General features: G+C 44.6%; 1 protein-coding gene across 4 annotated transcripts in view; it reads right to left on the reverse strand.

Annotated features, from left to right (window-relative positions):
* The window catches only part of NDEL1 (nudE neurodevelopment protein 1 like 1), a 30,087-nt gene extending 22,981 nt beyond the window's left edge, over positions 1–7,106 (reverse strand). For 2 of the 4 annotated variants that reach the window (XM_081028957.1, XM_081028959.1), the window contains exon 1: positions 6,917–7,106. The gene's annotated coding sequence lies outside the window, so the exon portion shown is untranslated. Of the gene's footprint in view, positions 1–6,296 lie in introns of all 4 variants that reach the window. The other 2 variants (XM_081028958.1, XM_081028960.1) reach the window with 1 other exon arrangement.
* Between the last annotated feature and the right edge of the window lie 4,123 nt (positions 7,107–11,229).

Consider the following 11,229-nt stretch of genomic DNA (forward strand, 5'->3'; position numbering starts at 1 on the left):
CCCAAGCATCCCACTTTATATTCCAGCACTATTGTTTCAAATTATCTTAACACACCATTCTGTTTCAGGTCTGGATGTTTTCTCTATCCGGAATGGTTCTTCCCTGTGCATTTGGAAAGCTCCTATTTATCCTTTAAAACCTAGCTGTCCTCTTTTCCAGAAAGATTTTCCTGCCCTCACCCAGATAACATTAAAATCTCCTATACTCTATACTCCACACATGCTTTCATGAATATATCTACCACATAGTAATGCATCTGGCTTACTCCTCTATGTTACCTATTAGGCTGTATGTTATTACTTATTCCTACCTCAGCACATTGCTTGCTCAACAGCAGATACTCAATAAAATTTACTAAATTAAAGCAAAATTGATTCAACCTCACCTATACTTGGCAGCAAGAATTCAAGACCAGCTTTAAAAGTAAATTAGTAAAAACTTGGAGTTGTAGAAAACTTAGAGCTCATCTAGCACAATCCACTAAAGAAGGTTTAGCAAAAAGTCACAGGCAAGAACAAACACAGAACTCCAATTTCAGGGTGGGTATACCAAGGAGGTACAGAGTGGTTTCTGGTTGAATAAAATGAACATGTAACTATATACACTTAGTTTAATTCCTTCGTGGCCTACTGCAATTTTTCTGTTTTAGTCAAGTCTCTTCTGACCACACCATCTATTATTACTTTTGCAACCTGTTAGTCGATCTTCCAATTATCCTAAATTACCAGACTAAGAATTCTTTGAAAAGAGATGGCTCCTTGACATACTTTGCATCCCTTTATGGCACCAAGCATAACACCTTGCTCAGACAAGGTACAGAATGCTTGCAAATGTTTACTGAGCACCTACTATGTGTCAGATTCTGTTAAGTACTGGATATGTATTTAGTGCACCAAATCCTCTAATCTGGTAACTCCTACACTCGCACACTTTTGTCTGTATTATTCTACTCTTGGAGATACTTCATAGCATGAAAGCACATTAAAATGTAATCCCCACAAAGAGTTGGGGTGCTGTTTGAGCCTGGGTTCTAGGGTTCCAATTCTGCCATTAAATTCTCAAGCAATCTGCTTAATCTCTCTTTCCCGCCCACTCCTGCCCCAACTCCGAGTCAAGCCATTGTTCCCAGTCTAGTTGTGGAGGATGCGACGCCCTGGCCCATGTTGGTGTTATGAGCACTGCGCTCTACCCGGCCGAGCCAGTCACAAGCTCGGTGTGAGGAGCACAGCGCTCCAACCAGCTGAGCCACCTAGCCTGCCCTCTTAATCTCTTAAAAGTCTCAAGTTTTTTCATCCGAGAGTTTGGACTAGACTTATATTTCCTCAAGTATGTTTCTGATTAGTAAATACTACTGATTAATTTAATAATCTTATTCGTCAAGATTCCCAGTTCCCACTTCATTTTCCCAGATGTAGGAATTATCTTATTTGTAACTGTAATTTAATTTGTAGTAAGGTGTGAATAGGATGAGGCTAATCTAGCAGCAAGAGGTATTTGTATTCCAGAAGAATATCCAAAGGCATCACCATGTGGTATCAATAACTCCTGAGAGTTATTTCCTAAGTATCCTTGAGGGGAGGGACATATTTCCTATTAACAACTCAGATGAGGATACAATTACAGGACACGAGAGAGCACTGAAGGGTGAGGAAACAATCACTCTGTCCCTTGAATGCTCTATGCAAGGTCTTTCCCCAAAATGCCAAAAAAAAGATTTATTATATTTGAATCCAGCCATAAAGAAGCTATAGTCCTCAAATTTGGATAGATACATTTGCTGTATATAAAAATTGGCAACCACGTTATCAATGTGCAGCTCAAATACACAATCCAGTAAATTACGGTTTTGCAAAATGTTATGAAGATCAGAATGACACCAGAAGCAAAGTCTGGTTGTTACTTTATCTTAAACAAGAAACATATGAAGAAAAGTGAAAGGATAAATCTTTCCAGCTAGTTCCTTGAGGGCAGAACCTGTGTCTTTCTTATTTATAAATCCTTTCAGCATCACCAGAAACGAGGAACACAGTAGAAATTCAACAAATATTTTAATTGACTTCTCTTTCATTATTCCCTCTTACTATCAAAGTACTACTCTCCTTTATTAATATCTAAATTCCTATTTCAGGAATGAAGCAAAAAGATTTGTGGGTAGTTTATTTCTACCTCACAACGCACCTCCATGTATTAAATCAAGATTATAAAACCTATCGTTCTCGGCTATACAAAATTATCCATTTGATGAATGCCAAGCCATATTTAGTCACTTATAAAGCACCACATCAAAGAACAATACAGGCCCCACATCAAAGAATATCAAAGAATAGGGAGCTGATGGGACTTACTCGGGAGAGTCTTGGAGTCATCACTGCACACTTGCCATCTAAAATAATCAAAATCCAACCCTTCAGTCTTAAATATGAATAGACAACCAAGAACCATCAGACAAATGAGAAAACCCGGTAGCATGAATAAGAAAATCCTAAGATCCGATTAACTAACTGAGAGGAAACAGAAAACAGTAAATGAGAGAACTTTTTCCTCACGCAAAAACTCAGGAGGGTTACCTCCCACACACTTCCTGAGACAGTTACAAAAGAAGAAAGACGAGACCTGGACAGCACAGGGTGCAGGAAAACAGTGGCTCTAACACAGGATTGCAAAGAAGAGGCCCCATGATGAAGCCTAGTTCATCAGTCTCAGCCACACGGATGGCTCCAGGAGAAATGAGGGATCCCATAGAACAGATCGCGTGACTGGGAAGTGAGGCTGTGGAGAAAGCACATCACTCTGGTGTCAGGAAGAAAAAAAGCAGCAGAAACGCTAGAGAAATCAAACTGCCAGTATAAAAGTCCTGACCCTTACCCAAAACATTTTTAAATTAAAGATTTCAAGTCAAAATTTTTTAATGTACGGATTTTATATTATTGTATGCAACTGAGGGAAGTTCCATAATTTTATAGCCATCAGTGAATTTCCTATTTTGGGTCTTAATTTACCGTAAGTTTTGTGTGTTGTTCCCTTGAAAGGTTATAGAATTTGGTGAACAAGTTTGTATTCTTTTTTTATGCCCTAATTTTGTAAACTTTGATGATAATACCACTCAGCCTTGGTCTTCTCAAAGTGAATATTTGTCTTCTTAGCTTATATTCACTTGGCAGCCATCTTGGTCCCTTAAATATTTCTGTTGTCATGCTTTGGATCTGTTCTAGATTACATGCATACCTTCCTAGAGTCGAGTGGTGCTACTTCAGTATTTCAACATTTTATTCATGGCAGGGTGCTTTTTCTTTTAAGTTTTAAGTACTTGATGATGTTTCAGCATTTGATGATATTGGTGATTGTGTGGTCCGTGGGCCAGTGTCCTTACGGGAAGTCATAATGACTATCAGATGCCTTCCTTGGCATCTAACATTTATTTGAATATATATTTGAATATGGAGCCAATCCTTCTACAAATAGAGTTAGGGTTGTTTTTATCTATTTTTACCTATAAATGTTATAAATTCACATGCCCAGTTGAGAAGCTTTTCTGTGTGAGGCTGATGTTTGTTATTAACCCATTTATACAGCAGCAGAGGACCTACCAGCAGTTATTATTTTGAAGAGCGCTTAGCTAAGTAGCTTTCCCTGAGGAATCATACTGTTTACACCTCTCTGTGTGCAACAGAAGCAGCCATTTGTCCCTGATTTTTGATGCTTGAACAGGGCCATATTCCTAACACAACTACCAACTTTTCCATCGGTGTCCCCTGAAGACTCAGGTTTTAAATAATAGCCTTTGATGTAAAACTTCTCGAGAATCTAGTTCTATGCGAATCTAGTTCTATGCCTCGTATCCTCCTTCTTATCCAACGACTTAGTTCAGTGTCAACTAATTCTAGCAAAATCATTTTAATATGTGGTGTGTTGTTTTCCCACACACACGTCTCTATTTTCTTGCTGAATCTTGTGTGAACTGAATGTTGACTACAAGTTTTCTAATTAACAGGCTATTTTTACAACTTGCTTACTGGCCCCTCCAACAGTATTATATAATCTATGCCAGAAACCTTTTACTAAAACGACCATCATCTTTTCCAGAATAAGCCAATTAAAAACATTTAAACAGCAAACATGGGGTAGGAGCAGCACAGCACAGCAGTCTAAGAGTCCACACCCTGGAGCCAAACTGCCTGGGCTTGAATCAGACTCCTCTGCTTGCTAGTTGACCTTGGGCAAGTTACTTAACCATACTTAACCAATCAGTGCCCCATTTCCTCACCTGTAAAATGAGGATAATAATTAAAATAGGATTGTTACCAAGATTCAGTGAGTTAATATTTGTAAAGTACTTAGTACAGAGCCTGGCACATAGCAAATGCAGCATAAATTTCATTAAATTATAAAAAACTGGTAGTTCAGTAGTGAATTTTTGAAGTATGACCACAAAATAAATGTGCTTCAGAATTTATATCATACAAATGATCCCTTAAAATTAATCACTTCCGGAAGCTACCTGCATATTCCAGTGATACCACCATTACTGAAAACATTTAAACCTTTTTTGGAATAGCCTTGAAGAGCCAGATTAAAAACTAAACAAAGAAGTTCTTTGTGATCCCACCTCATTTTTACTGCTTCCTAACAGGTATTATCCAGCTTCATCACTCCAATTTTATTCATCAGACTTACCCTTTCCAAAAATTGAATTTTTCACAAATGACAAAAATTTGCTACCGCTGCATATATTCAAAAGACCTTTTCAGGGGCTGCAAAGACAGTCTGTTCAGTTTGCTTCAAGTTACAGTGGGAGGATGTGTTCACTGTGTTATTTGAAACTGTGTAACTAGAGATATTAAGACTACAGAAAGCCAATATAGAAAACTATACTTCTAAAAAAAATGCTTTAATGATACATCTACAATCTTCTGAAGCTGAAATGAAAGCAGATAATTATGTACTCTCCTCTGCTACCCAAAATCTTCCTTCAATATTATGTCTCATGGATGGAGTATGAATCTCAAAAGTATGACAACTTTTACATAGAGTATTATCATACTGTATGACCTTCAGATATCTAGCAATTGACAAATCAAGTCATTTGGATATAAAACAACCTGTCCAAAATGCTGCATTTACAAGGATACTACTCTGCAAGAAAATCCATTTTATATGATATTGTCTTGTTAGTAGTTGTAGAATGCTCAAATGAGATTGGAAGTTGTTTTGGACCTCACTGTAATACATGTCTTTTTACCAAAATTATTCTACTTCTCTCAAAGGTGATATTTACACAATTTTTAACTTTTCAAGGTCCATAAATATGGTCTCCCTTTTGGTCCTATCAAACTTCCTTTTTCTACCTTATGAAGTAAGTGCTCAGAAACTTATGTCAGAAGTAATTTTAAGCTCTAAGTAACCAAATTTATCTCAGTGGGGTTTAAAATGAGAATAAAAATAAGTTTTGCAAATGTCATGAAAGCACGATCTAAGCTTTTACTGAAGTTTCTACATATTTTTAAGTGTTCCTTACCGAACTTCAGTTTATTTAAGTAAGAGTCAAAACAGAGCTAAAAAAGAACAGCTTCCTAAGATTTAGCAACGTCTATCTGAACCAGGTCAAACTCTAACCGTAGCTAGCGAAAGGTTTTCTCTATGCCTCATGATCTCCAATTTTAAATAATAACTTTAATAGAAATTCAGTGGAGATACCTTACTCAGTTCTCCTTTACTTCTCTTCAACCCCTGACAATGCTACATTTTACACCACCGACTTCGTGATCAGCAAAGCCATTACCCTAGTTCCTAAGTGGATGAACAACAACAACAATTTATCAGACAAGATAATGAGCCAGCAACCCGTGAACAAGTTTCAGGGTAGGATTTTTCTTATAACGGAGTAGCAGAGTCTGCCCAAAAATATGAGTCAAGTCTTCTACTAGCTTCTAGTCTATTTTTGGCAAGTCAAATTTTCTGCTTTGTTTTCCACCTGAGAGGGGCATAAAAATCCCACAAAAACAAACCGTTTAACTCCGGGCCTAGAGACGAAACTTCTCAACCAAGTGAATCCACCCATCACTTGGTAGAATCCACAGTAGACATCCCTTAATCCCCCCCACCCTACCCAGGCTCAATTTCCCCATCCGTCAAACGGCGATAACAGGATCGGGCACAACCACGGGGTGATGAGGTTCAACAGGGAGCAAGAGTGTTCTCAAATGCGTGAAGGCGCTATGGACGTAAAACGTAATTATCGGTCGTGAAAGCAGCTTCGCTTGCTTTGCAAAACTTACAGGGTTACTTCGTTGCTTACCAGACAAAAAGAGGCGCGCACCAGCAACCCACACCCGTCTGGCGACACTTCTCTGAACTCCAAAAGGAGTGACGAGCAGCTCGGCACGGAGAATCGCGAGAACGCCGCCCGAGTCCGACGCGGGCCGCTTCCGCGCTCGCCCCCAGCAGGAGGGACGCCGAGAGAGCTCCAATTCTACCCGGCGCCAAGCCACCCTCCCAGCTGAAGGGGTTTAGGGCAGAAGGGGCGGGGTGGGGGCAGCGGGGAGGCTGGGCGCGCCGCTGCCACCGCAAACTGGACCCCTCTCCGCGCCACCAGCGCCCTGGCCCCAGGTGCCACGTCCCGGCCTCCGTCCACGCCACCCCTCACCCCACCCTCGGACGCCGGCACATCCTCCGGAGGCCGCCGCGCTCGCTCTCCTGCAGGGGCCCCTGGTGGGCCACGCGTCGGACCAGGGCGGCGAGGGAGCAGTTAGAGCGGTTGGGACAGTTGGCCCCGGACTGGTCGCCCCAAAACCCGGGCCCTGCTCGACCCAGCGGGGCCTCAGGCAGCCCCCCGGCCCGGCAGGCTCCCTAGGGACAGGCCTCGCCGCCGCCGGCTCGGCCCGGCACCCTCGGGAGCGCCCCGCACCGCAGGCTCACCTCCAATGTGTCAAAAACGCATGTTCGCCCCCACCCGACCGACGTCTCCGCTCCGCTGGCCTGGCCAGGCCCGCCCAGCCGCTCGGCTCTGCTCCACTCCGCAGTCCTGAGCTCCGCTCCCCGCACCTCCGCGCCCGGCTCCTCCCCGACACGTCAGGGCTTGCCTGGGTGTCCGAGGCCATTCTGTGACGCACGGGGGCGAGGTTCAGAGCATGCGCGCGAGCGGGGGGCGGGGCTGCGGGGAAGGATGGCGTCACAGGGGGCGGGGCCGGCCGGCTCGCTGACGTCAGGCTGCCTGCGGCCTCCTCGCGGGCGTCCCGAGCGCCGCGGCGTGCGCGAAAGTGGCCTTGCGGGGACCCCAAACGCTGTGCGCTGCGTGAAGGTGTAACTACGACGGATGAGAACCTGCCTCCCGGTGTTTCAGCCGTCAAGGTCCTTCAAGTGTCTGTTTCAGGGCTCTCGTGTGTACCAGGAATCTCGGCTCAGATTTCACCGCCGAGTCCGCCCCCAACCTCCGAATGGAATACCGGGGATATTCCAGCCCTCCTCCCTCTCTCACGAAGACCGATGTTGTTTTTAGGACATTTCCTATAGCTGAAATTATATATCTTGTGTTCCTCTGTAAAATGCAGGTTCCATGCGAGCTAGAACGTCTTACGTTTTTCTTATTCCAACAGATAGCTTGGTCCTAACACAAAGTGGGGGCTCAAATATTTGTTGAATGAATGGATTCGTTGAGGGCACCAAGGGGATATAAATATACACATTTATATATGTGGGGACAGAGTCCGAGAGAGCAGTTTCCAGGCTCTGGCCTCCCGTGGGGGGGCGGGGGGCGAGGTGCTGGCGCCGGCGGTGGAGGGCAGTTGGCTGTGGCCGGTTGGAAGTTAAGACAGGAGGTGGGAGCAGCCGAGACCTGGAAGCCCAAGCCAAAAGGAAGGGGGCGAGGTCGTGGGCCTCAGAGAGTAACATGCAGGCAGAGGTGGCACGATCCCCTGGCAGCAGGAGTTGATGGGGGTGGCAGGGAGGACCAGACCGACAATCCAATGCGCTGTTGTTGAAACTTTGAAAACAGTTTCCTCCAGAACAGCAATTCCGGCGAAGCCTAAAGGAGACATCCGGGAAAGTGCGACCCGTGCCCCTCCAGGACTTCGTTGGGCCACTTGAAGCCGACTCCTTTCAGCTTAATTAGAGGTGGGGACAAGGTACCCCATCAGAGAGGACAAGTGGGGACCAGAGGCCCCACGTGGAACTGTCCATACATTGGTCACTTTCTAATGTGCAGAGGGTTTGGCCCTAGTTGACAATACACTTTACATATCTAAGCATATATGCATTTATATAAATGTGTGGGTGTGGGTTTATGTTCATCTCCCTGGGCCCCCAAGGAACGGAATCCATTTTACATATTAAACATACTCCCCCTAGGGGACTTGGAAAGGGAAGGGGGCAGGGGGCTAGCTCAGAAAGCGGAGAAATGGGGATGGGCAACTGCTTAGGGAGAGGAAACTTGAAGAAACAGCTGTTTTTAAAACAGTTCTAGGAACTTTTGCTGTGTAATGGGCAATGGAATTCTCTCTAACATCAGTGCTCTTGGAATTGGATTTGTGGGTTTTTGGACACAATAATGATGTGTGATACGGGCCTCCAGGTGAGAGCAGGGTGAGCCTAGGAGGTCCAGTTATACTTTTGAGGGCATGGTCATAAACAGGAACAACACAAGATGGATTGTAAGAGGTTTCCAAATCAATGAAGATGAGAGAAGTGATTAAGGATTGCACCTTGATCTAGACTCTGAAGGACATAGGGTTGAAAAGATCACAATAATAATAAGAGGACGTAGTTCACTTCTGTTGTCCCATTTGTATGTATTGGAAATTGTGCTAAATGCTTGGTTTGTGTCATTCAGTCCACACAGTGACCTTGCCAGATAGGTACTGTTATTATTCCCGTTTTTATAAATGAGAAAACTGAGATTCAGCAAGATGAAGTTGCCCAAGGTCACTCAATGAGGGGGGAAAAAGAGGACTCAAGATTCAAACCCACCTACTGTGGATTGTCTGACTCCAGACACTACACTGTTAACAACCACCATACTGCCACTCAAGAAGGGGGACTATTAATAATAACTACCAGTTATTGGACTAGAGTATTGTGCTAAGTGCTTTACATACATTACCTCCCTCGATCTCACAAGTGGCTTGTGAGGCTGAAATTATTACCTTCATTTTATATGTTGGAAAACTGAGGCCCAGAGAAATTGGAGTTTAAACCCAAGTAGGTCTTAGTCCAAGCCTGGTGACTTGGGACATCATGGAATCTCTTTAGGCTCTGGGGCTCTACTTCCCTGCCTAAAGTTGTGCTCTGGGCAATGAGCTCACAGACAGAGAGGTAATTAGGCAGAGAGGGCTTCCTGTGGGCCTAGTGCCAAGACAGAACAGTCCCATCCCAAGAGGAAAAAATAAAGAAAGGCTGCAACTCTTGTCCCTGCCTCTTGGCTGAAGTCCTGGGAAACACACTGAGTCACCTAATGGCAGACCAGGCCCTGCAGAAAATGTTGGTGTCATCTTCCAAGCCACCACCCCTCCCACCCAGCCTGAACTGGTGTTTGTCAGGACTGGTGTGTTAGCCCCATCTTAATGAATGGGCTTTGCTTGGCAAAGCTCTCAGACGTATCAAAGCCCTGTACTAATAATCTCTTTCCTCTGTGTTGGTTGAGCTTTCTCAACAACCTTTGCCCTACTCCCTGCTTCCAGTATGCCCATCCAGGGAAAATAAAGTGGAAATGAAGACTGTGGCAGCCTCTAAGAGAGATAGAAGTTACAAACTCAGCTCTGTGAAGGTAGGAAAGGTGAGTGGTGGTTGCCCCATCCTCTGCCTTCATAAACCATTAATTAGGAAGGGGTGTGCTGGGTCCCAGTACAAGGTCTTTCTTGGAGAGAGCCAAAGGAGTCAATGTCACAGTCCAGCATCTTTCCTGCCACAAATTCTGAGACTCAGGAAACAGAGGCCAGGCTCCACCGCTGGGGGAGGCAGGAGTGGACCAGCTGCCTTAGGAGAGGTCTGGACTTCACCTAATGAGGATACTGGACTCCAGCCGCATCACATTCACAAAAGGTGGCGCGATACACATGGGCCTGCCATGAAAACTCTGAGCAGATGGGGCATAGGTAACGCTCTGTTGAATCAGATAAGCAGACACCTCAAAATCAAAGGTTTGATTCAGCCTAATTTCTCTGTATTTGGGGGGCAGTATTTTCTGCTAAGCTTTAGGGACATAGATCAGGCTGGGCAAGGGACTCCTAATGGCTGCCTGGTTACTGATGACCGGCTGGATACAGCCACCAGATGTCCCACCACCACCTCCAGCTCTTCATGTCTAAACCCCAAATAGATCCTCATTTTGCCCCAGCTGAAATTTCCAAAACAATCTTCATGTTTCTGCCAATAGTGTCATCACTCCCCTACGTACGAAGGCTTCATCAAACCACCCTTGATTATCCCCTTCCCCAGCTTTTACTTCACTTGTATGGTCACCAAACCCGAAAGACTCTCACATGAGTCCATTTCCCAGTATTTTCCCCCTGAAGCTCCTCCCCAGTCCAAAGTCTCCTATTTACCTGCCCCGCCTTCCCAAACTTCTCTCCCTCTAATTTCTTCTTGTTCCAACCCAGCAGTCCACACAGCCATCAAAATATGTAATCTTTCTAAAATCCCACTGCGTTCAGACCATCACTGGCTCCAAAACTTGTTTTGGCATCCTGTTGGCAGCCTTTGTGGTAAAGTACAAACTAGAACATCCAACATTCAACGCCCTCCCAAAGCAACTCCAACCCACTTCTACAGTCTACTTCTTTTAGTTCACCCATCTGGGTCTGACCAGACTCTCCACTGCATGCCCCAAATGGACAGGTCCCTTCTTCTCTGGGCCTTTTATTGACTCCCACTGCCCTGTGCACTACAGCTGTTCCCTTAGCTTGTCCAGCCTGCCTTTCTCCCTGCCTTCCGAAGTCTCACTTTTATGCTACCTCCTCCAGGAAGCCTACCCTGATACCTAAAGCCCCAAAGTGAGTGTTCCTTCCTCTGAGCTCAAGAAGAGCTATGCATCTTCACAGGAGACTTAACTGAACACAGCCTTTTGGTAATGGAGGTGTCTGAGCTCCCAAAAAAACTGAAGCTCACTGAGCACACGTACAATGTTGATTGTCTTAATATCCCCCAGCAACAGGCACTTAGCAAACACTTGTGTAATATGCTTTAATGAAAGTGAAAGAATGAGTCAATGGTTTGGTGGCTATAACTTCAAATGGAAG

The sequence above is a fragment of the Rhinolophus hipposideros genome (assembly GCF_964194185.1).
Source record: "Rhinolophus hipposideros genome assembly, chromosome: 20".
NCBI classification, from domain to species: domain Eukaryota; kingdom Metazoa; phylum Chordata; class Mammalia; order Chiroptera; family Rhinolophidae; genus Rhinolophus; species Rhinolophus hipposideros.